At 37.0% G+C, this 27,646-nt stretch overlaps 1 long non-coding RNA gene across 9 annotated transcripts; it reads right to left on the bottom strand.

Moving 5' to 3' along the window:
* Positions 1-20,972: 20,972 nt before the first annotated feature.
* Positions 20,973-25,037, bottom strand: LOC130470446 (uncharacterized). 9 transcript variants are annotated; one of them, XR_008930768.1, is made up of 9 exons: positions 24,731-25,035; positions 23,043-23,136; positions 22,767-22,883; positions 22,218-22,483; positions 22,100-22,134; positions 21,946-22,005; positions 21,728-21,823; positions 21,548-21,608; positions 20,973-21,210 (listed from the first exon to the last, which is right to left on the bottom strand). It is a non-coding gene; the product is annotated as an uncharacterized lncRNA (long non-coding RNA). The 9 variants fall into 9 exon arrangements; XR_008930765.1 differs by having other exon boundaries at positions 22,767-23,136; positions 24,731-25,036; XR_008930766.1 differs by having other exon boundaries at positions 22,218-22,883; positions 24,731-25,036.
* Positions 25,038-27,646: the final 2,609 nt, after the last annotated feature.

Genomic DNA, 27,646 nt, shown 5'->3' with positions numbered 1-27,646 from the left:
TGGCCTAACAACGTGTCTTAGATCATTCCTCCAGGTGTTGGGATATTATTATTATTTTTGGCATTGGAGCACTTCATCACGCCTCGTTCAGGTGTTCGAACAAGTGTAGCACCTTCTGCGTGGGTGTGCACGGCTTATTACTTCGTTCGATGCTAGGATTCATAGATGTTTCTTTCTTGTTTTTATCCTTGATTTTTTTCTTTCGCTTTTGCTTTGGAATGACGTAGACTGTGTAACGGGCGCTTGTAGGGCGGGCGTTATGTGCAATAGTTTGATTGGAGTTTTGGTGACTCGCGATTTCCAGTTACCCTTGCTAGTGGGGTGACTTTATATATTCTAAGTAGAGCTTAGAATTTGGGAGGAGTTGTAGCCATTCTAAGGTTCGTTTTACATGATCAAACCTTAGGATTGTGCCCCTATGACGTATGTATAGCATTAGCGTCGAGAATTTGCGATAAAATCGTCATTTCGAGCATTTTTAGAGTGTTTTCCTCAAGCCCCCAATTGTAGCTACGGGATTGGCTTGGTGCTATAATGTCTGGAATACGTTTTTATGCATTCATGGTGACATGGATCATGAATAGTTTGAACCAGACTCGTTTAGTGCGAGGTACGTTTGAGTAGTGATTTGCTACTTCTTTTGTAAATGTCGTATTGTGCGACATTGCCATGGTCAAGGTAGTCACATGTTGAAGTGTGCCTTGACCAAAAGCTAGGTGCCTTTCTTTACCCATAATCATATTTAGAAATCTTTTTGACTCACTTGCAACATCGAGATAAACGCATACTTAGCTTAAACCAACGACACTTTATTATGTTCGGAGAAGTCTTTGAAAATTATTTGAAATCCGAGCCCTACTGTGTACAATCCAAGGTGTCCTAAGTAAGTTGACTTATAGAAGGGTTCGTACAGGATTACATGAGTGAATCAAAATACTGTTACGATTTTTGGAATGCTGTCTAAGGATTTGCTGGAAGCCAGGGTGCAGGCGTCAAGATATTACTTGTGCCCATGTGGCACGTGCTTTAGGTTTTTAGGGTCCTCTTTTCCAGAATTGCGGGAGTATAAACCATTTTCAAATTGACTTAGATTTACTCGGTGTATGTCTGCACAAAAGGTCAAGGTATACTTAGTTCTTTCCCTAGCTCTTTTATTTCAATTTTTAGCCCCCAGTTGCTATTATGTCTTCTCATTAATGATACTTTCAGATTTCGACTTTAGATTCCCGTGTCATATGTCTGAGTAGGGTGAGCCTTGGTTACGTGCCAAGTCCTATTGACAATGTCTGATTTTTACAAAGGGGATTCGCAAGCATTTGATTTACCAAGAACGGGTGCCCTGAGTTCGAAGGAACGATGGGGCGATGTCGTAGAACAATCCTCTTTATTGCAAGCTTACTGCCTTTACTACTTATTGACGATTATGACTGTGTCTAGTGGTGAAAGAAGGTCACTAAGTGAGTTGCTTTGCTCTAGGGAGGGTCAAGTCGAGTACTTTAGAGGTCATGGACGCTCGCGCTAGCCCCCATTCAATTGAGGCAAATCGATCTTTTGAGTATTGGCTAAGTGCCTAGGAGTGTGAGTGCTCCTTCTGGCAAGGGTACGTGCCCTTATTATTTTTCGATGTGTGCTCATTTTGGCATCTTGATGACTTGGATTCTTCCTTTGGCTTAAATTTTTTTCTTTCGGCTTGGATTTCAAGTAATTAAATTTCAGTAAGGGACTCTATTTTTTATTCTTGTTATTCTATAGGTTTTAACATTTTTGCAAATTGGTTGGACCGATTCATGGATTGCCTACGTATCCGCCTTAAATAGATTTAATTTGGAATCAAGTCTTGCGTAGTTCTTAACCAGAAAATGGTTTCTTAGAATGCCGATTTTAAACAAGTACGTTCGAGTGGAATCGTAATGTTTGAAAGAGGGTGAAATAAGTGAAGTTTATTATTATTTTAATCTGTTGCTTTGCCGTAAACCAAAAATTTGTTTTATTTTTTAAGTACATGTATTTGCACAAAATCTCTTCATGTGTTTTTTGGTACGTATATCTGAATACGTGCTGTAAGTGTTCGTTATTTTTCATGTATGTGTGGATAAAATGACGAGCACTTTTGGGCAAAGTTTGGCGAGCAGAGAGAATCGGCACCCAGGCTGGGGCGCTAAAGATTCTGGCGCCCAGCTCTGGGCGCTGAAAATGATTTCTGGGCAGAATTTTTTGGTGTGTTGTGTTAGGTTATGATACATATGACAATTCATAAATCATGCGGAAAAACCATTTAGCCAGGAATACATATTATTTACACATAATCATATAGCATAGTTTAGATGCATACTCTTTGTTGCGCGCCTTCCCTAGCTGCGCCCGAACCGAACAAGAACAAGTCTTTAGGACTCCAAGTGTCGTCCCTCCGTAGATAGTCCACAGCACGTCCGGATCCGCCTTAAGATTGACCAACTAGAATCGCCCTTAAGGTACTAAAGATTTTCGGCACTTTTAGTCAAGGAATGTGTCTGAATTTTCTCTCAAAAACTCACTTTGAATACTTGAATAATCTATGAAAATATGTGACCCTAGGCACCTATTTATAGAGTTATGGAAAGGGTTTTGGAATCCTATTAGGATACTAATTTATTTAATTATAACCCTACTAGGACTCTAATTAAATAATCATTATCTAATAGTTTTAGGATTTAATCACACTTCGAATCCTGATTGCTTCAGGATTCCCGCACAAGCATTGCACGAGCACCGTACACCCGCGCAAGCCTTGCGGCCCACGCTAGGCGCACAGCGCTCGGCCCACTGCTGTGCTATCGCGCGCGCGCCCAAGGCCTTGGCTGGGCCTGGCCTTGCGCTGGGCCTGGTCGAGGCTTGGCGTGCGATGGTGCGCGTTGGCTCGCTGGGCGACGGCCTGGCTTCGTGCTGGGCCTTCGTCTAGCGGGCCTCGTCCGATGCTAATTCGTACGATACGCTTCCGATTAAATTCCCGATTCCGGAATTCATTTCCGATACGAACAATATTTAATATTTCCGATTCCGGAATCAATTTCCGTTTCGAACAAATATTTAATATTTCCGTTTCCGGAATTATTTTCCGATTCCGATAATATTTCCGATTCTGACAATATTTCCGTTTCCGGCAATATTTCCGATTCTGGCAATATTTCCATTTCCGATAATATTTTCCGATACGTACCATGTTTCCGTTTCCGGCAACATCTACGACTTGGATAATATTTATATTTCCGATACGATCCATATTTCCGTTTCCGGCAATATCATCGTTTCCGGAGTATTCATTTCTTGCCTGTGACGATCTCAGCTCCCACTGAAACCAAGATCCGTCGATTCCGAATATCCATAGATGGAGTATTTAATGCCATTAAATACTTGATCCGTTTACGTACTATTTGTGTGACCCTACGGGTTCAGTCAAGAGTAAGCTGTGGATTAATATCATTAATTCCACTTAAACTGAAGCGGCCTCTAGCTAGGCATTCAGCTCACTTGATCTCACTGAATTATTAACTTGTTAATTAATACTGAACCGCATTTATTAGACTTAACATAGAATGCATACTTGGACCAAGGGCATTATTTCCTTCAGTCTCCCACTTGTCCTTAGGGACAAGTGTGCATTTCCTAATTCCTTTGTCGCTCGATGCTTGCTCTTGAACATAAGGTAAGAGTTGTCATCCTTATTATGTCCAGAGGTGTTTCTCGGTTTCAGAGTTCAACTGATCAAATAAACAGATAATCATAGCCTATGATTCATCCGAGCACGGCCATGCATTTCACAGTTTCTAGCTCTCCGAGTGGCCTTGTACAACTTTTAAGCATCTCATCCCGATTTATGGGAGGACAATCCCAATCTTGCGATCTTGAGATTAGACTTCGTTTGATAGGTGATTACCTGAGCGTTGCCTTTATAGCCTCCTTTTACGGTGCGACGGTTGGTCAACGTCAAAGCAACCAGTTCTCAAACAAGTAATCTCAAATCACTCAGGTATTGAGGATTTAGTGTCTAATAATTTTAATGAAATTTACTTATGAAAGATTTTCATCTCTTACAGTAAAGTTTCATAGGTCTTGTCCGATACTAGTCTTCCCAAAGTAAGTATCTATGCAAATGATTATGACATTGCCATGTCCACATAGTTCAAGAAACAGAACTACTAGTCATCTTGCATTCTAGTCGTCTAACGTTTTCTATGCGTCCAATTTTATAGAAAACTCCGACTAGGGACCATTTTCAACCTTTGACATTCAAGTTCACTTGATAGACATTTCTTAGTCACAGGACTGGTCTTGACAGTCTATCTTGAATATATTGTCAAATTGAAGGGACTCATCATTTAATACTAAACCAAGATTAAATGGAATATGAAAATACATTTCATATATGATAAATGTTTAACCCCATTGTTTTACAACCATGGGCCTCAAACCCATCTTTAAAACAGTTCATGGAATTCAAAGCTATGCTTGATTTCCAGTGCTACAATGTGAGTGTTGCTTCTCACTTGTTGCATAGGTTTAGTTATCATGCTTTGCCAATCTTAATATCCTTTTCATCGAATGATATTCGAGATAGGATGATAAGATCTTTTGAGTTTGTTTATTATGTGATCTAGTCTTTCTTACTTTGATAGTGGTTCTACGCATTTTGCAATGAAGAGCCATCAAGTTAGCAGACATGTGATCCACCCAAGTTCAATGAAGAACTCATTAATATAAACAACTCTGTTTTATTGCTTCTTAGGCAATAAGTACTTTTACTTCAACTGTTTAGGTTGCTAGTGATGCTTTGTTTGGATTTACTTATCCAAGTAGTTCACAGACATGTGGAAGACTTTCCAGCTGTATCTTAGAACATAGAAATTAATATTTTAATTTCCCACGCAACAACTCATGGTCTCCAATCCATGTTGCCATTTCAAAACACGATGCTCTATAGCTCGTCCTTATCAATGGTTAACTCCAAAGGGTCTTGCTTGATCCTTTGCCAGTGTTTATGCGTGTAGCATCAATATTTAGCATATCTTTATTTCCTTGAATCAAGAACTATTCCTATGTACCTTTTCAAGTACCATAAGTATTCTTGATCTCAATCTAGTTGATCTTTACTTAGATCAATAGAGATTGGTATATGTTCGTCATGGCTAAAGTCATACGATACGTTTTTGGCGATCCTCATATTATATCATACATGATAAATTCTTTTGCAGAATAATTCCCAATTGAATTCTATTCATGTAACTTTAGCTTATCTAGTTTCAGTAGATACTAAATTCAGCTAAATTCTTTGACATATAATATAGGTTAAGAATCTTATTTAGATCCTTTGATGTTTAACTTAGTAAATGCTTATACATAGTTCAAACATCCTTTACTTAGATTTATTCACATGGGTCGAATATCTCCAATGGAGACTTTCGTGTTTGATTTAGTAAATGCCATTACTTAATCCAAAACAATATCATAAGATCTTTGTAAATAGATCTTAATACCCAGTATGTACTAAGTTTCGCCATGGTCCATCATTGATGAATAATCTCAAATCTAAGTCATTAGCATTTGAATGTTATTTCACAATAGAGAGATATGTGTGTAATACACATAGGACCAATTAAGTTTTAAGTACTTCCACTAAACTTCTTATATATCTATAAGAATCATGTACATTTTATGAAACTATAATACTTATTAGCTTCACTAAAATACATTTCTAATTCCCAATTGCTTGCTTTAAATCTGTACTTAGATTTTATAAACCAGCTTTTCTTTTCAAGCATTTATTTGGATCCAGAAAATCCTATGACATACCATGTACATAGTTTCTTTCAACATTTGACTGAGGAAGATGTTTTGTCATCCAATTGCCATATGTACCAATATGCAATCATTGCTTGAATTATAGACTTAAGCATTACGATTTTGCATGAGGTTTCAACACAATCCACATCGTGAATTTGCTTGTAACCTTTAGCAACTAATCTAGCTTTGTGTGTGAACACAATTTCATGTTTGATGGTTTTTATCCTTAAAACAAACTTTTGCAACCAATAGGTGTGAAACTATTCTTGCAAATCAACAAAATTTCAATTTTGTCATCAAATCATTGAGTATGTTTTATGGCCTCTAACCATTTAAAAAATTTGAGTCTATATATGGCCTCTAACCATTTTAGGGAATCTGGGTTTCGTCATAGCTTTCTTACAAGTCACAAACTCATTAATCTACATGATAATAGTTTGACTGCAAGTTGTAGGTTTCTTCACTATCTAATAGAAGAATCTCATAGTTTCATTGACCAGAACTGTATGTTTCTTTACTATCTAATAGAAGAATCTCATAGTTCCAGTGACTTGAACTCTATGCCTACTTGGGTATAGAACATCAAACAATAGAATATCAACAGGCACTTTGAGAGTCCTTTGAATATTCTATTCTCTTTGAAGCACTTGTAAAGTCTTCTGAGAGATGTCTATTCTTTAAAGCCACTTCTAAAGTCCTTAAAGAATAAGTTCGGTTTTTCTGAAGCACTTCGAAAAGCCTCCGGAATGTCCGTTTATGTTTGTTGTTTGCCTCGAAGACTTTCGAGGTCTATTTTCTCCCACTTGTCATTTTGGAAACGAATCTCCAAAAGGACATCATTTCGAGCAAACAAACATTATGTTCTCAAAAATTCGTGGTAGAAACAATACCCTTGTGTCTCATTTGAATAAATCATAATGAAACATATATCTATACTTGGGCCTTAGTTTGTCGAATGACAAACACTAAGCTCCCACTGAGTTTTGCAACTCTCTAGATATATTTTATGAAAAGTTATTCTGAAATTACTTTTCAATAGCTTTGACGAATTTGGTTTAGTTTGGTGGTAGTTGAGCATTTTGTTTTAGAAATTATAGGAAAAGTCTTTATGATCCATCATTGATCGAATCAAGTACTAATTGACTTCGATTATTCCAACTAAGATATTCCATATCTTATGGACCTAGATTCTGAAATTACAACACACAATCATTGATGATCATATTTGGTCTCTAGTAATCATCAACATGATCTAACCTAGATCTTTATGATTTCTTGCCAAGTGGATTTTATACTTCTGAATCTTTGAACTAGCCAAACAGATTCAACTTATATCACATTTGAGTAAATAAACCTACATTCACTCAAATTCATGTGAAATAATAAAGTCATAAAATCTTTCTTTAGCTTTGAACTCTATTGTCTAGGCGTTCTAACAATAGTTCATATCTTTTGTTACTTTCAACAAGTAAGACTAGTCGTCTTAAATTGATCTAGAAATCAATGAACTTTCAAAAGTCCATCAAAATAGAGCTTTTGAATGTTAACTTGTTGATATGGTTTAAGCAACAATGCCAAAGATTAGTGGAACTCAAATCAAGGGTTTGATTTGAACCTAGTAAAGTTCTTTAAAGAGTTGTTTGTTTTAATCAAGCATATTGACTCAACCTGTAATTGACCATTTCATTCAAATAAACAAACAAACAAGCATTGTTTTTGTTCTTCTGAATGTGAGTCTTTCTGTGTTTGAAGCAGAAATTTAGGTATGCTGATTATGGAACAAAATAGCCATTAAGTTCCAGCCTTTGAAAGGACTTAAAACAAACCAGATGACCCTACAAATAATGTAGCATTGCCATGCTTCATTTCCCACTTGTAGGTCATTAGTGTATCCTAGCTTCCATTGTTTGAGTTATTACCGAAGTAAGAACCTCAAGCGGTATATGATACCAAGGAAGTTTGATTGCTAGGTCACTTCTCTTTAAACATAAACTTATATGTAGAAACGGAATCGTAAATTCCTTTTATTCGTTCCTCGTTTTCCTATTTCTTGTACCCTTTCTTATAGACTTAAGAATTGATTTCTTTAGTGTTGACTTTTATACTTTGTTATACATGTCCAATGTCACCAACAAGGTTTTTACCATTTTAATTTATGTTGAATATTTTGCTTCAACTAGATGATCTTACCAGAAGCTTCTAAAGCTCTCTAAGCATCGATCTATTCGAATGTCTAGGGACTAGACTCATTCGAGAATTAAATGGACAAAGATGTTTAGGTTGTTAACCATTGGTAAAGCTGAGCGTTTAAACTCAATGCTTTATGATCTCAAAACTACATTGTATTTTGAATTCACAAGCACCAATTGGTTTGCCATTCGACTTTGATGTTCGAAAACAACCATAAAAGTCGCTATAAGAAACGTACATTTTAAATTGCTCACTTTCTCTCATTTCCGTGAATCGTTCTTGGATTCACTACCAATCGAGGAAATTTACTGTTACCTTTCTAAAAGGATTTATTGCAGTGCAAGATATTTAATTATAAACAATTAAAACATACATTGAAGCATGCAAAGTCTAAACATTTATCATGAATAATAACTTGAAAATGAAAGCAATCATGCAATTTAAACAAGTCATTAGCATTTTATTCGAATTATGTGTTCCGGCAGGTGTGAATAAAATGATTCCAAGATCCTAAAATCATTGAAGAACTAAGCACAGTTTGTCGACTTAATCCTAAAACATCTTAGGTAAGCAAAAGCCTTTTGCTAATAGTCTAGAAACTATTCTTGGTTGATAGGTACGTCTAAGAACTTATTAGGTAAACCTATCGATTTTGCCACGACATAAAAGGACTCCTTACTTATATCGTTGAGTTTCACCAAAACTAACATGTACTCACAATTATTTGTGTACCTTGCCCCTTTAGGACCAATAAGTAACACCTCGCTGAGCGAAAACTATTACTAGATTGATGTAAAGGATATCCAAGCAAGTGTATATTTTGGCATGGCACCTTATAACTCAATTTTTAAGTTTGGAACTTAAGGCTCTTACTATGTTGGTTAGATTTTAAGTGAACTAAAATCCTTAATCATGCAACATAATCAAGCTTTTGATCTCATGCATTTTAAGACATATTTAAAAGCAATAAATAACTTAAAACATGCATAAGATAAATGTGATCTAGTATGGCCCGACTTCATCTTGAAGCTTTAACTTCAAAGTCCGTCTTGAAAATCTCCTTGGGAGGCACCATTTTCTTCAAATAGGATAAGCTATAATTAAAACTAATTACAACTATTTGATGGTACGCAGACCATATTTGAATTAAAAAACAACTTTGGTACTTTAGACCAATTACATTCAAATTAATGGTACGCAGACCATATTTTCTATCCTATTTGGGCCATACTAGTCACTTCATAACCTGCAAAACAGTACATATACAATATATACCATTCACCCATTCATTATCATGAATGGCCCACATAGCTGGTTAGTAAAACACATTATGCATCACGTAAACATTTGCAGCAATTAATCAAGGGCACCAATAATCTTCCAATTATTCAGTCCTTATTAATTCTAATCAAGTTATTTTAACCTTAAGGATTCGTAGACCTAATCAAGAGTTTATGACTAAAAGCGCTCCCACTTAAACCAATAAATTCATATGCTTTACTAATTTTAAACATAAAAATGTATTTCAAGTCTAACCGGAAACATACAAATTTAATTAAAATTTAAAGCCCATATAAATTTATAATTGAATCCAAAAATTTTAATTTGATTTCAGTCGAATTTTTTTAAATTAATTCATGATTTTAATTTTAGTAAAATAATTAGAATAAATAAAATTTATTATAATTACGATATTCAAAATTAAAATCCAAGAAAATAATTTAAATTATTAATTTTAAAATTAATTAAAATTACGTGAACTGAAAATTTCAAATTAAACATTCAAAACGATCTAATCGCAACGCAAACACCCTACGCATCGCACGCCCATGGGCCACACGCACACAGCCATCGCTGGCCATGTGCGCGCAACCCATGCGCTCGTCGCATAGCTGCTGCATCTTCCATCGCAAGCCATCGCACAAGTGGTGCTCGCTGCGCGCGCGCCAGCGCTCGATGCACGCGAGCCATCGCTCGCTGTGCGCGCTCGCCAGCGCTCGCTGCGCGCGCTCCAGCGCTCGATGCACGCGAGCCATCGCTCGCTGTGCGCGAGCAATTGCTTGCTGGGCGCAGCGCTCGTGGCACGCGAGCTTGCGCTCGCTGCGCGCGCAGTGCGCGTTGTGGCGCAGCTCGCTTGCTGCCCACACGCGACTGCCATGCCTTGCCTTCGCCCATGCCCATTCATCCATAGCTCGCGGCCCACGACACAAGGCAGGGCTGCTGCCTTGTGCTCGTGCACCATGCCCTTGCTCATTGCATTCGTGCCGCACGGGCGACGAGCTCCTTTGCTCGTCGTCGCATGCCCGCACTATACAACACCCCTTAAGGGTAACACGAAGCGTCCATTGCTTTGTGCGTGCAAGTTATATGAACGAATCGCATAAAAATTTAAAATTTATATTTAAAATTAATGACAAATTAATAAATAATATTAATTTCATAATTTTAGGGCGAAAAATCGAAAATTTATTATTCAATTGATTTCCGATTATCATGGATTCAAGCCTAGGTCATAAAATTTAAAATTTAACATAAATTTACAATTTTTATGGTGGTTTTTAATCATAGGTATCTAATTAAATTATAATTAATTATGAAAATCAAATTAATTCTAAATTATTCTAATTTTCAACTAATTAATCATAATTACAAATTAGATTGCATAATTAAAAAGGCTAGGCATTCAAACTTGTTAAACATATACAGCAGGTCAATCAAAAATTCAAGATTTATCAACAAGAATCGCAAATATTTAATTTAACATCTTAAATTTACGAAATTTTGCATTCGAAAAACTAAAACCTTCGAAAAGTCATAGTTAGGCTTCGAATTTGAGAATTCTGGGTTCGGCAGAAAAAAATTATTTTTGTCAAAATTTTAGAATGCCTTTTACATGCGGAATTGACACAAAAATCACTCGATTTGGATGAGTAACGAAGAAACTGCCGAAAAACTGCGTACGTATAATTAAATAAACGCAATTTGCAATTAATTATCAATTACGAAAATTAATCACCCCTTTTAATTCTTGCAAATTTGTAATATTTAACTATGTTCATGCAATTTAGATTATGAAAATAATAAGAGGCTCGTGATACCACTGTTAGGTTATGATACATATGACAATTCATAAATCATGCGGAAAAACCATTTAGCCAGGAATACATATTATTTACACATAATCATATAGCATAGTTTAGATGCATACTCTTTGTTGCGTGCCTTCCCTAGCTGCGCCCGAACCGAACAAGAACAAGTCTTTAGGACTCCAAGTGTCGTCCCTCCGTAGATAGTCCACAACACGTCCGGATCCGCCTTAAGATTGACCAACTAGAATCGCCCTTAAGGTACTAAAGATTTTCGGCACTTTTAGTCAAGGAATGTGTCTGAATTTTCTCTCAAAAACTCACTTTGAATACTTGAATAATCTATGAAAATATGTGACCCTAGGCACCTATTTATAGAGTTATGGAAAGGGTTTTGGAATCCTATTAGGATACTAATTTATTTAATTATAACCCTACTAGGACTCTAATTAAATAATCATTATCTAATAGTTTTAGGATTTAATCACACTTCGAATCCTGATTGCTTCAGGATTCCCGCACAAGCATTGCACGAGCACCGTACACCCGCGCAAGCCTTGCGGCCCACGCTAGGCGCACAGCGCTCGGCCCACTGTTGTGCTCTCGCGCGCGCGCCCAAGGCCTTGGCTGGGCCTGGCCTTGCGCTGGGCCTGGTCGAGGCTTGGCGTGCGATGGTGCGCGTTGGCTCGCTGGGCGACGGCCTGGCTTCGTGCTGGGCCTTCGTCTAGCGGGCCTCGTCCGATGCTAATTCGTACGATACGCTTCCGATTAAATTCCCGATTCCGGAATTCATTTCCGATACGAACAATATTTAATATTTCCGATTCCGGAATCAATTTCCGTTTCGAACAAATATTTAATATTTCCGTTTCCGGAATTATTTTCCGATTCCGATAATATTTCCGATTCTGACAATATTTCCGTTTCCGGCAATATTTCCGATTCTGGCAATATTTCCATTTCCGATAATATTTTCCGATACGTACCATGTTTCCGTTTCCGGCAACATCTACGACTTGGATAATATTTATATTTCCGATACGATCCATATTTCCGTTTCCGGCAATATCATCGTTTCCGGAGTATTCATTTCTTGCCTGTGACGATCTCAGCTCCCACTGAAACCAAGATCCGTCGATTCCGAATATCCATAGATGGAGTATTTAATGCCATTAAATACTTGATCCGTTTACGTACTATTTGTGTGACCCTACGGGTTCAGTCAAGAGTAAGCTGTGGATTAATATCATTAATTCCACTTGAACTGAAGCGGCCTCTAGCTAGGCATTCAGCTCACTTGATCTCACTGAATTATTAACTTGTTAATTAATACTGAACCGCATTTATTAGACTTAACATAGAATGCATACTTGGACCAAGGGCATTATTTCCTTCATGTTGTTCTTTTCCTTCTGTGCCAAATATTTGCGAATCTTTTTTGTACGCTAAATGCTTTTTTTTCTTTTTAGACGAACTTTAAAGGTGCTTTGCAAAGATTCTTTTTTATTATTTATTTATTTTTTTACGTTAAGCGTAGAATGTATTTTTCATTTGTCTCTTTTTTTATTTATTTTTATTCGTGACTCAAGATGGCTTGAAAGATGGGTTGAATGAGGTAGGATAATTTATATAGGTATTAGCATGAGGATTGGAAAGGGTAGAAGATCGTAGAACTTTATGTAGTTTTTGTGGTATGATTTGGATTGGTTGACTCAATTCTTTTCCTTCGTTTTACTTGGGTAAATTTCGCACTTTGGGAGGTATGGGCTAAGTATTTCATGGCTCGCTCTTTTCTCTCTCCCTTTTCTCTTTCTCTTTTTTCTTTTTTGCTTGGGATTTCTCCCCTTTTTATTTGAGCTAAAAGGTAGATGGTTGTGGTCTTTGAGTCACGAGGGTAGGCTGAGTGAGCCTCGTTTAGTAGGCCTATAGTGGACCTTTAATTTTAATAGGCCTAGGGTGGACCTTTAAATTGTCTTACTTTGCAAACGTATTTAGTTGTTTCTTAAAATGTGCAAATAGCGTAGATTCAAAATGTTGTTTTTACTTTATTGAAATTTAACGAAAGAATTACATCAAAAATATTTTTTTTGCTTCTTTTCAGATTCCAGTTAACGGAATTTAATTGGAAGTTGTGACTTAGACTCGAACTCTCATTAATTTTTCTGATTAAAGCCCGTGTATGAATACAAGGAGGTGGCCTAGACTCAAAATAATGACGTGGCGTAAGCCTATAATACTTGACCAAGCGACTCTCAGACTTAGGCTTAATTGGACCATAACTTTCGTTGGTTGACACTTTAGGTTTTAACCCTTGGGTGTTCATTTTTCATGCGCCATTTTGCTTAATGTTGGCAAGGTAGTTAGTTGGGGAGATCGAATTTTCATTTTCGCAAGACTAGAATCATTAGTGCGGCTTCCCTCTTAGTGTGTATTGCTTTACCCCAATGGTAGCCTTATGCCATGTCGATTTGGGTATTTTCATGGTTCGTCATGTTGCATTCATGGAAAATCCTTTAGTCCGTACTTAGGAGTATTTCAAGGAGCGAGTGGCTCGAGAGGACTATGATAGTCGTGACCCAATGTGATCATAAGCCTTGAGGCCATTAATTTTTTTGCCAATGGTATTGACACCTTAGTTTCACTTTGGGGGTTGTGCGACTATGGAGGAATGATTTTCAGAATGTGACTGTTTCCATTTTGCAAATACTTGAATTACATAATATATTCTTTTTATTGGTGAGAGAGAGTATTGAGGCCGTAGATTCTTAGCAAGGTATGACAATTACATATGGGTGCTTATTGATTTCTTTTAAATGTTAGGAAGGGAGACTCAATATGGTTTAACCTTTTAACTTGCAGAACGACACCAAGCATTAGGATCGATTCTATGTATAAGACAACTAAGGCTTAGGATTTAGATTGTACTTTGGCATAGCCTAGTCTAGAATCGGATTTATTTATTTTTTATTCGAACGTTATTTTTCCTTGAAAACTTTATTTGAACATCGTTTTTTGAATACTTTGCCCATGTGACATTCAAGGTCATTTAATTAGCGTGCTCGGTTTTGGTGCCGAACATTGTCGTCATAGGAGGCCTAATGACGACACAAAGAGTTGTTTATTTTATAAGTCGTTCTTAGAATCGAGTGCCTTTTTCATACGTCCTCGTAGCAAATTTGTTACGAATTTTTTATTGCTACGTATATTTTGTGCGCGGGCACCAAGGCTGTTGTGCCTGGCCAAAAGGCCAAGCAGCAACTTCAGCGCCCAACAGGGGCGTTGATATAATTGGCGCCCAGCCAGGGGCGCTGAAAATGCGTCCCTGACTGGTACTCGTATTTTGTTCGTCTAATTTTTTTCGTACATACGACTTAATTTTGCGTGCTTGCCCAATAACGTCCTTTGCGCGTTATGCAGCGTTGTGGGATCCGTTACAGGTCGTCCTGGGCGTCGCTTATTTTTGTGGCGATCGCCCGGGACTGCGGGACACGTATGTAGGTATAACTCTTTGGCCAATTGGTGTTTATGAATGTTTGAGCAATTTTTAGGGTCGTTTGTTTTCTAGCGCTATTTGTCACACACAATCACAACACAATCACGTAATTCGCTACACATAACTAACATTACAACATGAAGCAAAAATAATATGTCACGTAGTTTATGATACGCTTCTATGGGTAATATTTGCGCTGGCTTGGTACCGCTTCTATCGTAGATCCAACACATGCCCCGGTCGAGGTAGTGCATTCAACAGACGAATTTCGTCCCAAGAGGACAATCACGATGTAACCCAAGGGGGCATGCACCAATGAGAGGGACCTAGTGGGCGAGCGATTGGGTTTGGGACGGGTGTACTACTAGCGAAAAGTGCCGAGTGGACAACATTCAAAGCGTATGCACCCCCCGGTTGGCGATGGGTATCCTTAGTCCCAACTCCCGAGATGAAACATGCCAAGGGAGCCGAGATTCGTTATGCGGTTATGTCCGTTCACATTAATATGCTGATTTTCAGGTCGTCCCAACTTTATAAGGAAATAAATGCGGAGTAGGATCGTTTCACCCTTCGGCTATTTTGATTACCTACGAGCACGAGTATTTCATTAACGTTCCCCAGTGAAGTCGCCACTGTTAGGGGGTCGAAAAAGCACGAGGCTAATGCGTGACCTCGTCCCTCGTGGGCGTGACGTTGTCAGATCAAGTGTAGTTAAATTTCCTGTGAGTTTACACCCAATCGACTAGTAATATAGGAGTCGCCATTCAGTTTTTAACGACAATGAGAAAAACTGACAAAACCCGGTTATCGTGACATAAAGGGAGTGCAATTATGTTCGACCACGACTGCCGTAGGTTCCCTTGTGATCCCTGGTGTGGGGATCGCTCAACGTACACCCGCTGGGCAGAGATTGAGAGTTCGAGGGACTGTAACTACCGAGAGGAGTGCTCATCGATAATACTCCAGAGGCAGGTTATCCTTACTAGCTCAGCATAAATAATTGAAGGGACATGCGTTTAAACTATTAAACTATTCTTAATTGATTTTAGCAATGTGCAACACATAATACTAAATTGATCGTGATTATCTTATTTAGATTGATTTAAGGTACCTAGCATGATAATTCAATTGTCCAAGGTATTATCTTATTAGGCGTGATAGATCAATCAAGTTAATAGTTTAACAATTTTATAAAAGGGTGATGAAAGCGGTTAAATCATATGAGGGACACATTACAACGCACCCTTGAGAGGTGCGTCACGGTTCTCAGAAAACTAACCACTTGGCTTTGCTATTTCTCCTTTTATTTAACGAATCTCGGGTTTCTGAGCAGTGTTCCAGTAATTAGGCTTAAATCATCAGCTACAAGGGGCAGGACGCGTTCTGTTCAACTTTTGGGTCGATTGCGACAGAACGCGGGATCAATTTCGCAGCGTGAGGCTAGGCTTAAGGCTAGAGTCAATACTCAGGTTATGGAATTGTGTGTCATGTTCACGTCGGTTTTGAGGCTGTATTTATAGGGAAAGAGTTTGTGGAAAGATAGATCTTTAGAATCCAAATCCATAAAGAATTCGGAGACAACACGTCCCCGGGTATTTTCAGCGCCCAGACTCAGGCGTTAAAAATAGGATCTGAGCCAAGCTTTTTGTCATATTTGGACTCTTAATCACGGAGCTTTTGAGACTTATCCGAGTTTCTTAGTGCGTATCAACTTATGACGGAATGCGTCTGGGCCCGTTACGAACTCTAGGTTCGTTAGGAATTTAATTAATACGTAACTCTTATTTCCGAATCTTAGCAGGAATAGAATTCCTTTTGCCAATTCTATCTCTTTTAGGACTTATGTTGGAGTGTAACACCTAATTTTGACATATTTCTATCTTTTATGACTTGCCACTTTTAACAACTACCCATTATGACAGTTACTATTTTTAGCAGGTTTCTATAAATAGCAGGTTTGGCTGAAATGAAAAGGGTGATCGAGATTCGTTATTTTATAGGAGATGCGTTGCCAAGTGGAGATTTATGTTCTCATCATATATATATAGGACCAGGTTCTGGTGAGAACCTCCCTTAAGATGAGAACTTCTTTATAATGAGAACCTCTCATCACCCTCCGATTAAACCTAGATTAACGGATGAGATCGAATCTTAAAAAATCTCAATCCCGATCAGCTTTGGTTCCAAAATTCAAACTTCAATGACATCGCGTTTCTTTCTCTTCCTTCCCAAAATTATCAATGACTTTCTCTCTCTACTCCCCTGAGAAATCAACTGCGATTTCTGTCTCTTCAAATATCTTCAAAATTGTTGCGATTTTTTGTGTGAAATTTCGGAGCTGGATTTTATGCCAATTTCTAGAGATGATTTCGATCAATTATTTTAGAATTTTCAAGTTATTTGGTGAATTCACTCCAAAAATTATCAATCATAGAGGTAAATGTTGCTAAAATTCAATTAGATTCTCGATTTTTAATTTCCCTAATTTTCATTGCTAATTTTCTTTGATCTTCGCATGTTGATTGAATCATTTTTCGGCATGAATTGCAAGTTAAACTGCTTTAGAAGCAGTTAAACTTCATTTTGAGGCTGTTATCTTGTGCTTGGGTACTGAGTGTAGTTTCCTCGATCTGTGGTCCTCGAAATCAGAAGCAACTGAGAAATCAGCAGCACTAGCAGTTACAACACTCCACTCGAGCTAGCCTCGTTAGGTGTATATCGAGTTGTTGAGGGTTGTACTGCCATCAGAGGGTACTACTAGCCTAGGCATCTGATTCACTGGGTTGGAAGTACACAAAAGGCACTCGATCTCAAACAAGTCGGAGCTAGCATCGGTCTCTGTGTCCTTATACGTCTCACTAGGCGCGTTGACAAATGAACAATACATGTTTGTGTGTTGTTCTCTTTTCACCCATTATCCGTTCTTACCAGGCCAAGATTTCAGATACAAAAGCCATAACAGCCAGCTAGCCAGCTATAGTAAAGCCATAACAGACAAGACTTCCTCCCTCTTTTACTGGTGCAAATGGGTTGAGAGTTTGTGTATCTTGTCTTGCCAGTAGTTTATGCCATCTATGATTTAAATTGACTTTTAAACTAGTTCCATTTACTTTTCTGAGTTATTTATCTACTTAATTTGAGATTTCGTTTAGATTTACTTCTAAATTAGTTTCATTTACTTTTCTTAGGTATTTATCTACTTTGAAAATGAGATGCAACTTGAGATTGTAAGGGTTCTGCAAATACAAAATATGGAATATGATTTTAGTAACTTTTGCTGGATAAAGGAGAAATAGGTACGGGAAGGGGAGGAAATAATGGAACGAAATTGTGCTGCAGGTCGGCAGTCATCTGCCTATGACTTGCTTTCTTTATCCTTGCAAATATTCCCATCTAAACATAGATGTTAGTTAAGGACTTAAGGCACCTGCAGTGTGTCGGTGATCTTACTTTACATACTTTCTGTAGCAACCTATCGAACCTGCAGTGTTCTTTCAATTTGATGAATCAATATCAGATGTGTGCTTCTGAATAGACTTCTTGGTCTCTGTATTTCTGGTACTTTTTTTTTTCTGCTTGTGCTTCTATGTTTCCTGCACATTTAATCGAGAGTGATACAACCATCTCAGATGAATGTTGTTGTTATCTGCATTCTGCTGCTGTATTTCAGCAGTTGGTTTTCGTTTTGGTTGGGTCTGGCTGTGGGGGTTCAGGTGCTAAGTGTGCAGCTTGTTTAGGGCGTTGTGACAACTCTGATGTTGGTGTAGGTTGTTGTTAGTCAAGCTCAAATATCTGGTCAATGTGAGCAGTCAGTTGTGTCATAGTTGATCTTTGTTGTCTGTGCCCGTTGGTTTGTTTTGTTGTCTTTCTTGCTAAGTCTTTCTGCTTGTTTGTTTGTTGGTTTTTCTGGTAGATGATTTTCCTACTTGTACATACATTCTCTCTAAAAGTAAACTAAATATCTCTTAAAGTAAATTAAATCTCTCTAAAAGTAAAAGAAAAGATAATGGAACTTTGATTTTAATTTTTTTCTTTAATATAAAGTCGAAACCTATTAGCTCAAATGGTTGAGCAATGTGCCATTACACATGGGTGTAGGTTCAAATCGTACATAGGTTGGTGATTACTACGTGTAAAAGTCTTATCGTATTCTTCTATTATTTGAAAAAGTAGATCAAAATTTGAGAAAAGTAAATCAATTTGTCTAAAAAGTAAATTCATTAAGCTAATTATGAATTCGTATAAGCTTTTCCTATAAATGGCATATTTGACATCTTAATTGTGATTCTAAGCTTTGAGTTCATATGCCCCGTATACGTGATGAATATCGAACTTTATGAAGTTTAAGCAAAAGTAAACTAAATTTCTCTAATAGTAAACTAAATCCCTCTAAAAGTATACAAAACAATAATAAAACTTCAATTGTAACTTTTTAGAAGTAAAGCAAAAGCGGCAAAAGTTAATTAAAATTAGATATAAGTAAATTAAGTTGTTCCAAAAGTAAATTGATTTTTTTCCTATTGATTCCAAGCTCTGATGATCAGAATAGGCAAATTAAGACGAATAAACCAACAAGGACTAAAGATAAATATAGTTTATCTCTTTTCTCTAAAATAGGTTAACATAATTTTCTTTTTGTTCAATTCAAAAGTAAATAAAGAACTTATAAAAGTAAATATAATTGATTCAAAAGTAAAGAATAGTCAAATAGGAGAATTAATATCATAAACGGAATAACAAACAGTGGCCTGTGTAGGATTCAAACTGTTCATAAAAGTGACACCTCTGAAACTATTTATGCATCTTCCAAAACTATTTCTGCATCTTCCAATAGACACGGTGATGATGATGATGTTTTATGTTTCCATTTTTATTAGCTGGTTTTTGGAAGTTTTGTTCCTTGTGCTCAAAAGAGAAGGAAACATCGCGAATCCCCAGCTGCAATTTCTATCAGGCTTTTCCTCATCATACAATGCCTGAAGGAATGTCAACCTACAGTCTGTTCCCCTATGTAATGAAATGGGCAAACCAAATGTACAGCCAATACCATTACAAAGTCTTAGTGAGGCATATGAAAGCAAAGGGAAAGGGCATAACCTAAATGTAGTCTCTTCACATAATACTCCAGAATGGAATAATGGATCGCAACCAACACAACAGCACAACGATTATCTCGATATCAATGTGTGTGTGCCTGGAGTATGAGTATGAGGTTTTGGGTCTCTTCTCTTCTCTTTTCGGTCAAAAAAATTATTAGTTGTGGCGTGCTTCTCTCAACATCCTACAAAAACCTTATGTCAGGAAATAAACTAACCAAGTTGACATAAATTTCCATTTGTTCAATTCAAAAGTAGATGAAGAACTTGTAATAGTAAATAAATTTGATTCAAAAGTAAATAATAATCAAATACGAGAACTAATATCACAAACAGAATACATAGAGTTGCCTATGTAGGATTCGAACCTACATCATTGTGCAATCGCACAACGCTCTACCAATTAAGCTAATAGGCATTACTTGCCTGTTGGGACAACTCTTGTGAAACCATTTTGAGTTTGGTTCAGGGGAAATGGAAGACCTAGAGGCTGGTGGTGCAAACTAACTAATGTTGCACCCACAACTGTTTTCGCAGCAACCTAGCTCTGCAATAATCACTTCCGCACTTCACTAGAAAATGAGAGCCTCGTGTGTTTGGCATCCTGGATCCACAAAGGCCAGCAAACCAACCCAAAATAGAAAGCATTGACAACCACTACCCCTACAGCAACAACACACACACAACAGCAGGACAACTGCCCAACAATCAATCAATTCAGCATACCATCCTCGACTGACCTGCAACGATGGAGGTTTGTATCTACTGACCAACCAAATCCCCTGAAACCACATTCATAATACTAAAAATCAAGGCATACAAACAACAAGTCAACTCTGGTAAAGTTGACCAGAATTAACAAAGAAAATAAAGCACGCAACCTCAAAAACATAAAGCCAACATCACCATACAACATCCCAGCTTACATTAGAGGAAAAAACCTTATAAGTTGCTCTTAAAAGTGGCTTATAAGGTTCCCTTCGTAAGTGCCACCAATGGGGGGTCACTTATGTAAAATTATCAAAAGTTGCCCTTAATAAGGGCAACTTATAATCTTATAAGGTGCCCTTGTTTGCAACAAGGGCACCTTATGTGAAACTTATAAGGTGCCCTTGTCGCAACAAGGGCACCTTATAAGCTGCACATAAGTTGCTCTTGTTGCAAACAAGGGCAACTTTTGCGTTTTAATTTTTTTTTTTTTTAAAAAAAAAAATCTGCAATATAATTCCTAATATTCTGCAATATAATTTCTGATTTTGCAATATAATTTCTGTTTCATCAAACACCAGCTTGACATTCTCAAAAATGATATAAATTTCAAATTTCCAATAATATTACCGAATTAATTCAAATGTAATTAATTAAATCGATAAATAACAAAATAATGTAAGAGTCACGAATAACTACAAATCTACTCTATTTATTACACTGAGGGTAGTTCACAATCGTTGAAGTAAATAACCCACTTGTCTCGAACCTCATCCAACTCCTTTTTGGTAAAGGGCTCCTCCCTTGGAGTTTTGAAAACCTTTAAAAGAACACCGTACATGCAAACCAATAAATTAAATTAAGTTTCATATGCGAAAACAAAAATTAGATTGGTTGCGAAAACAATTATATTGGACAAAAATGACATTTTTGAACCCAACTACCAACAAACGAACCTATTTCCATATTCTAAACGTTTTTCATGATACATATGATTAGTTATATGATTATAAGACTACAAACCTCATAGGTATGATATATAGAGTATACTGAAAAAATGACTACAAACCTAAAATGACTACAAACCTCATAGGTATGATATATAGAGTATACTGAAAAAAAGAGTCAGGAAACTCCTTCATCATGTGGAGCCTTACCTAACAGTGAGAGAAAGATGTAGAAAGCCTTATAATTTGGCATCACATATCGAAGCAAGCACTGCAAAAAGGATAAAATCATCAATGTTAGTATCCCAAAGTCATATAGTGGCAACAAGTTGGACTGATAAGAGAGAAATATATCACATATGGAATTGTCTGTGATGGCAAGGGTACCACCTGGTCTAAGAAGCTTGAATGCTTCCTTCATCAACTTCCAATCGGTTTGTGGTAGGGGAAACAAATAGCATTCGTTTCAGTATATCAACCAAGGTACTAATCAAACAACCAGTGATTTTAATGAGATTTAAGTAAATACGTGCTTCGTATAAAAGAAATCTGGGGTATGATTAGGAAGAATATGACATACAAAACATAGGATGTCAAAGTGATCATACCCAAAGGCGGGATATAGGGTCACCACATGCAGCGAGATTTCCAGGCCGCAAAAAAACAATCTGCATTATACCAGACCTCGAGTAAGTGATACAGATACACTGTCAACTAGCTGTTGATCAACAAGAAAAAATACCTGAATTTTGCAAAGAGTACCTGGTAATTACCTAGTGTTCGTGTCTTGAAACCTGCTGCACAATAGTCAAAGTAGTATCAAACTTAACAAATATGAGTATTTTATGCAGGATAACTAGACAAGACATACAATACTTACAAGAGAGACTGAAAAGGAATACGTCCCAGTTTTTTGAAATAAACTTGGGATAGAGTCCACTGAAAAATATACAAACCTGACATCCTCTATGTCATGTGTTTGTAACAGTTACAGTATGAAGTTCGTCAAACTTGAGGCAATCAGCTCTAGCCTTGAATTTTACGTCCAGGCACATCTCGTAATCGTCCCTTAAAATGTATTTTAGATCCTACTCGTTAGTGGTCCTGCTTGGACTGAAGTTTGATGGTCTCTTTGTCACTAAGAATCTGCCACCAATTCAATCACAACTTAGGATGAACAACAGCAAAACCTTTGTCGCATAGCTTAGTTCTACTTAAACAACATGGAGACTACTACAGAACAAGAAAGCTTCATGACGAACGGGGGGGGGAGATGAAGAAGCAGCTCGTGTAGTCTATTCTCATGAGATTTATGAGTATGGGAAAACTGAGGTTACACAGAAATTACAGTATCAAAAGACATATGCGGTGTTATCAGCTCACTACAACTAAACTAGGACACAAATGTCTACACACTCTATACTCATACCTTGAACCATTCAAGTTTCTTTCATAACCATCACCACTAAAAGCTATGTTGGTTTCGTCTGATAGATTGTGTTCCCAGATCTGATGTTGGCCAGCTATTTCTATATAAACCTTTTCTCTGACAGGATCAAAAAAGACATCCCACGGAGAATTGAGGAGCTTAAATCACATCACAACTTGTAAACAACAAGAATCTTAAGAGTGATTTTAGTAGCATAAAGTAGAGTATATTATCTATTGAGCATAAAGGAAACTATATGTCCTTCTCTAATCATACCTGAGACGTTCCCCTTCTTCCTTCTTTGTAATCAGAGCCCTTTGTACCATTGCCAGCAAGTGTGCCGACCATGTCATTGACAAAATTGATCTCTCTGAAAATTAAATCAACATAAGAGACAAAATCTTGTCTTGAGAATCCACCACTGACTATATTCAAAAGAGAGAATCAACACTCTTCAATTTTTACCATTAAGGTAAAATAATTCCAATAAGATCTGCATATCACTTTCATATATAGACACAAAAGAGAGAAGAAAGGAATAGAAGTGGACAAAGAAACTAAGGATTATGCTAAAATCATTTCAGTATCATGTTAATGCATGTACGGAATATTTTTACCATTAAGGTAAAATAGTCATGAATTTCACTTCTAAATGGCATCTGATCTGATGCAATTAAGTTACTAAAAGAAAATATTTAACAAATAGTGCATGAACAAGACCACATAATTTATGAAATAAAAAAAATGACTAAAACAATCTAATAACATGCATCATACAAAATTGTCAAACCAGAGAGAGAAGCAATTTGAATAAAACAATCAAATTACATGCCAGGAGATGTCACTATTATCAAAGCAGAGTAGCAGACAACTGGTAACTTCTGAGTTCTTACTACACTAAAGCCAAATCAATATTGTGACAAAGTGTCTTCCTGGTTATGTTACATTGAAAAGCAAAATTGACATCATCGCGTTGAAATGCTAAAAATCCAACATTTCCAGCATGATTAACTATCCCAAAGAGAGTTATGTTGTACTCCAATTGACATAACACAATAAGGTTAGTAGACAAGCAAGTTATTCAGCCTCCGTATCAAAGAATATAAAACCTACTAACTAACATAAATGACATCATTTATACCAAATTAGGATTGCCAACTATGATGATGAGGAAGGAGGAAAAAGAAGGTTGCAGCAAGAAAAAGTACGGGTATATGATTATGAACGATGTTATAGGATCCAATAACAAACTCTGATGTACACAACTATGGTTCAAAAACAGCAGAAACCTACTAGATAAAAAGTACGTACAATTAGATAGTTGTGCAAATAAAAGTATGTCTGGAGTTTTAAACTGAAAGAATTCACATTTAAGGGAGTTTCAGTTAGCTGCCACGACAAAATGCGATCATTCTAAGTCACAACAACCTGAGTAAAGGATGAACCATGAGAGATTCTTCCACTCCAAGTCTACAGATTCTGCCTCCATTCTTATAAAACTAATCAACACAAAAGAAAAACCCATGGTGAAACTTAAAATGTTGTTGGACTACTCTCAAATTTTCATAATTTTTTTTCTACGGACAGATGATTAAACATATTAATGGTAGAAAAGTTGTGCGTTAATTAGCTAGAAATCAAGGTGTCACAACTAAGCTAACTTTAAAGGTCAATAACAAATACAAACATGAACTCAATTCCAGTTAGCAAATGCTGCAAAGCTCGGATAATCTCAAATAAACCCAAATGAAGCATATAATTGAAAAAAGAGAAACAACACAAATATGATTACTATTTCAGAAATTCTCCTTGAATCAATACAATCTTGACAAATTAAGCTTTCAAATTATTTTATACAGGACAAAAGATTAAAAAGCTGGAACATAAACCCTAGAGAGAGATAATTGAAACTGAAAGAGGGAAAATAAGAGGAAGAAGAGGAGACAGAGAGAGAGAGTTAGTACCGAGAGCGAGGCGGAGGGAAGAGAGGTCGTCGGACTGAGAGACGGCGGCGAGTTGGCGGAGGTGGGGAGGAGTGTCGTCGAATTGAGCGTCAACGACAAGACCATCTTCAACGTCGGTGACTAGCTTTCTCTTCCTCGAACTCGACTGCTCGGATCGTTGGTGGTTGCGGCCTGCGGTGGCTGCGGCCTGCGGTGGCTGCGGCCTGCGGTGGATGCGGGGAAGAGAGAGAGGGAGCAGGGAGATGGTTTGCAGGGTGAGAGCAGGGAGGAGAGGCAGTGTTGGTTTCTTTTTTTAGTTCCTAAAGGTTAAAGGTTGCCTTTGTTTGGAATTAAAAGTTCAGATTTTTTAATTTTTTAATTTTTTAATTTTTTTTGTTCTTATAAGTTGCCCTTGTTTAATAAGGGCAACTTTTAATGAGCAACTTATAAGAATTTTTCCTCTAGTATTAGCCTGATCAGACCTGCTACACTAGCCATCCATTCACGACATCTAGTTTGAAGTCCGATAGTTGTCAGACCTAAGGTTAAGACTTAAGAGTGGTGAAAAAATGGTACTTTTATCTCAGATTGCATATGAACACCCTGCATAACAAAAAAAGTAAACTAATCCTAGCTCCTAAATTGGGAGCTTCAATTAAACAGAGATGTTGAAATTCATTTGCCTCGTATAGACTCAAGACAAGGTGTTCAAGTATGTTTTCCCCCTTTTATTGGTATATTAAGAATTTGGTATGTATTTCTGATATTAGGAAGAGCATCAGTAGGAGCTAAAACACCTAAGTTTCACCATTCTGAATTGCAAAACACATAATATCAACAATAAAAATCGCAATCGCTATTTGAAATTCCGAATTTTAGAAATCAAAATCACAAACAATGTAACAAATCCAGAAATTTAAAAGCCCAAATTAATTCCATGTTCAATCAATTCGACCAAAATAAAACTTAAATCCAAAATAATCGACCAAATTTCGCTATAAGCAACACGTAAAACCTAAATCCAAAAACTCGAACAAAATTTAAGCCCTAATCAAAAGAACAAAAACCAGAAGAAAAAAAAATCTAAAGTTCAATATATACCTGCGCGAATTGAGAGAGAAGAAATCGCGAGAAGATGGGTGAATTGCAGGAACAACGAACACCGTAGCATAGAAGAAGATGAAGTCGACAGAGAGGATTTGTAGGAGGAGAGAGAAAACGAAAGGAAGAGAGAGAAAGAAAACCCGTGAATCAGGAAGAAAGGGGATGTAATTCAAGTTCGCGAAATTACCTATTCACCCTTAATATTTTTTACTTGGCCGGGTAGACTTTGAGTCGTAGGATTGATGTAATCGGACGGCTGAGATTAGTTCTCAGTTCTCATCTTAAGGGGTGGTTCTCACCGGATCCTGATTATATATATATATATATATATATATATATATATATATATATATATGCAATACAGGAATACGTGAAAAAAAAGCTTATACAAATAAACCTAGACGCTTTTAGATGTCGAGAACATTAAATAGGTAAATGTTGAAAAAAGCGGGAAAAAGTATTGTCGACACCAAAATTGAATTACTGGACGCTTAAAAGTGTCGAGACTATCTACGCCGAACAGAAATTAAGGTCACCAAAAGGTGACTCAGGCCTCGAGAAAATTCTTGACTCTAATTTTCTCGATGCTTGGGATAATTTCTCGACGCCTTTAAGCGGCGCAATATGGTTAAAAAGTGTCGATAAAAGGCGGGATTTGTAGTAGTGGCAAGGTCTTCAGGTAGAGATTGAAAATGGTAGTAGTACTTCTCTGTGGTACTGGTTTGGTACAACTCCAAAGCTAATTGGTTTGTTATTCATATCATCAAGAATGGAAGGTGGTGCCTTGAGGATGTCCAATCTTACATTCTACCTGACATTGTTAGACAAATTCTGGAAATTCCTTTATCTTCTACCTCTCATGAGGATTTAATTCATTGGAACCCATCGAAAGAAGGGTCTTTTACCATTAAATCATCCTATCACCTAATTGCCAGACATCCATCCCATATAAATTCCCATGTCATTGCTTGGAAAAAGTTTTGGAAAGTTAAAGTCCCCTTTAAATACAAAATGTTATTTTGAAACTGTGCTCTTTCTATTCTTCCTGTTGCTAGTAATATATCATAGTATATGAATTGGATATCTCCTGTTTGCATTAGATGCGACAGTTACTCTGAAAATAATTTACATCTTTTCAGAGATTGTCTTTCTTTTGATGCTCTTTGGAATATGATTTTCAACAGACTAAAAGTTCCTAACAACTTTGATTTCAAAGCTTTTACTAATCTAGATTGGGACTAGTGGATTGTTTATAATATGCAGCAGGATATGAATTGGAAGGTTCTTTTCCTGACTGCCATTTGGTACATCTAGATTGGGATGAACATGACCACTTTTTAGTATAAAATGCTGCCAGCTTCCTCTCAATATTCTAAGTTTTTTTTACTGATTGGCAGTTTTTTTGACTTTATTGCATAGGGCAAAGGAAAGTCGAAAATGACATCACTCAAACTAGAGAGTTTAAGTGGCAGCTTCCAAAAAAGGAATTTTATAAGCTAAGTACTGATGCTGCCTGGAAAGGGATTGACAAAGCTAGAGGAGGAGGTCTCATTAGAAGGGACACGGGAACTTGGTTCATTGGTTTCTCAAGTAAATACAACGCTAACACTCCTCTTGCTGTAGAAATTTTGGCATTAAGGGAAGGGCTACTTTTAGCAAAAGAGTTCAACTTTAACAAGTTAGAAGTGGAGACTGATGCTCAATCGCTAACCTTCATGCATGTTGGACACTTCCAGTCTCGATCCTCACCCTCATCATGAGTTAATTGGCTGTGCTTCTTTCAGATGTAGCTAACCTGTTAAAGTGGAATTGGAATGTTATCTTCACTCACAT

Source organism: Spinacia oleracea, chromosome 3, assembly GCF_020520425.1.
Source record: "Spinacia oleracea cultivar Varoflay chromosome 3, BTI_SOV_V1, whole genome shotgun sequence".
Taxonomy (NCBI): domain Eukaryota; kingdom Viridiplantae; phylum Streptophyta; class Magnoliopsida; order Caryophyllales; family Amaranthaceae; genus Spinacia; species Spinacia oleracea.
The sequence above is the reverse complement of the archived record's forward strand: the minus strand, read 5'-3'. Positions and strand labels throughout refer to the sequence as shown.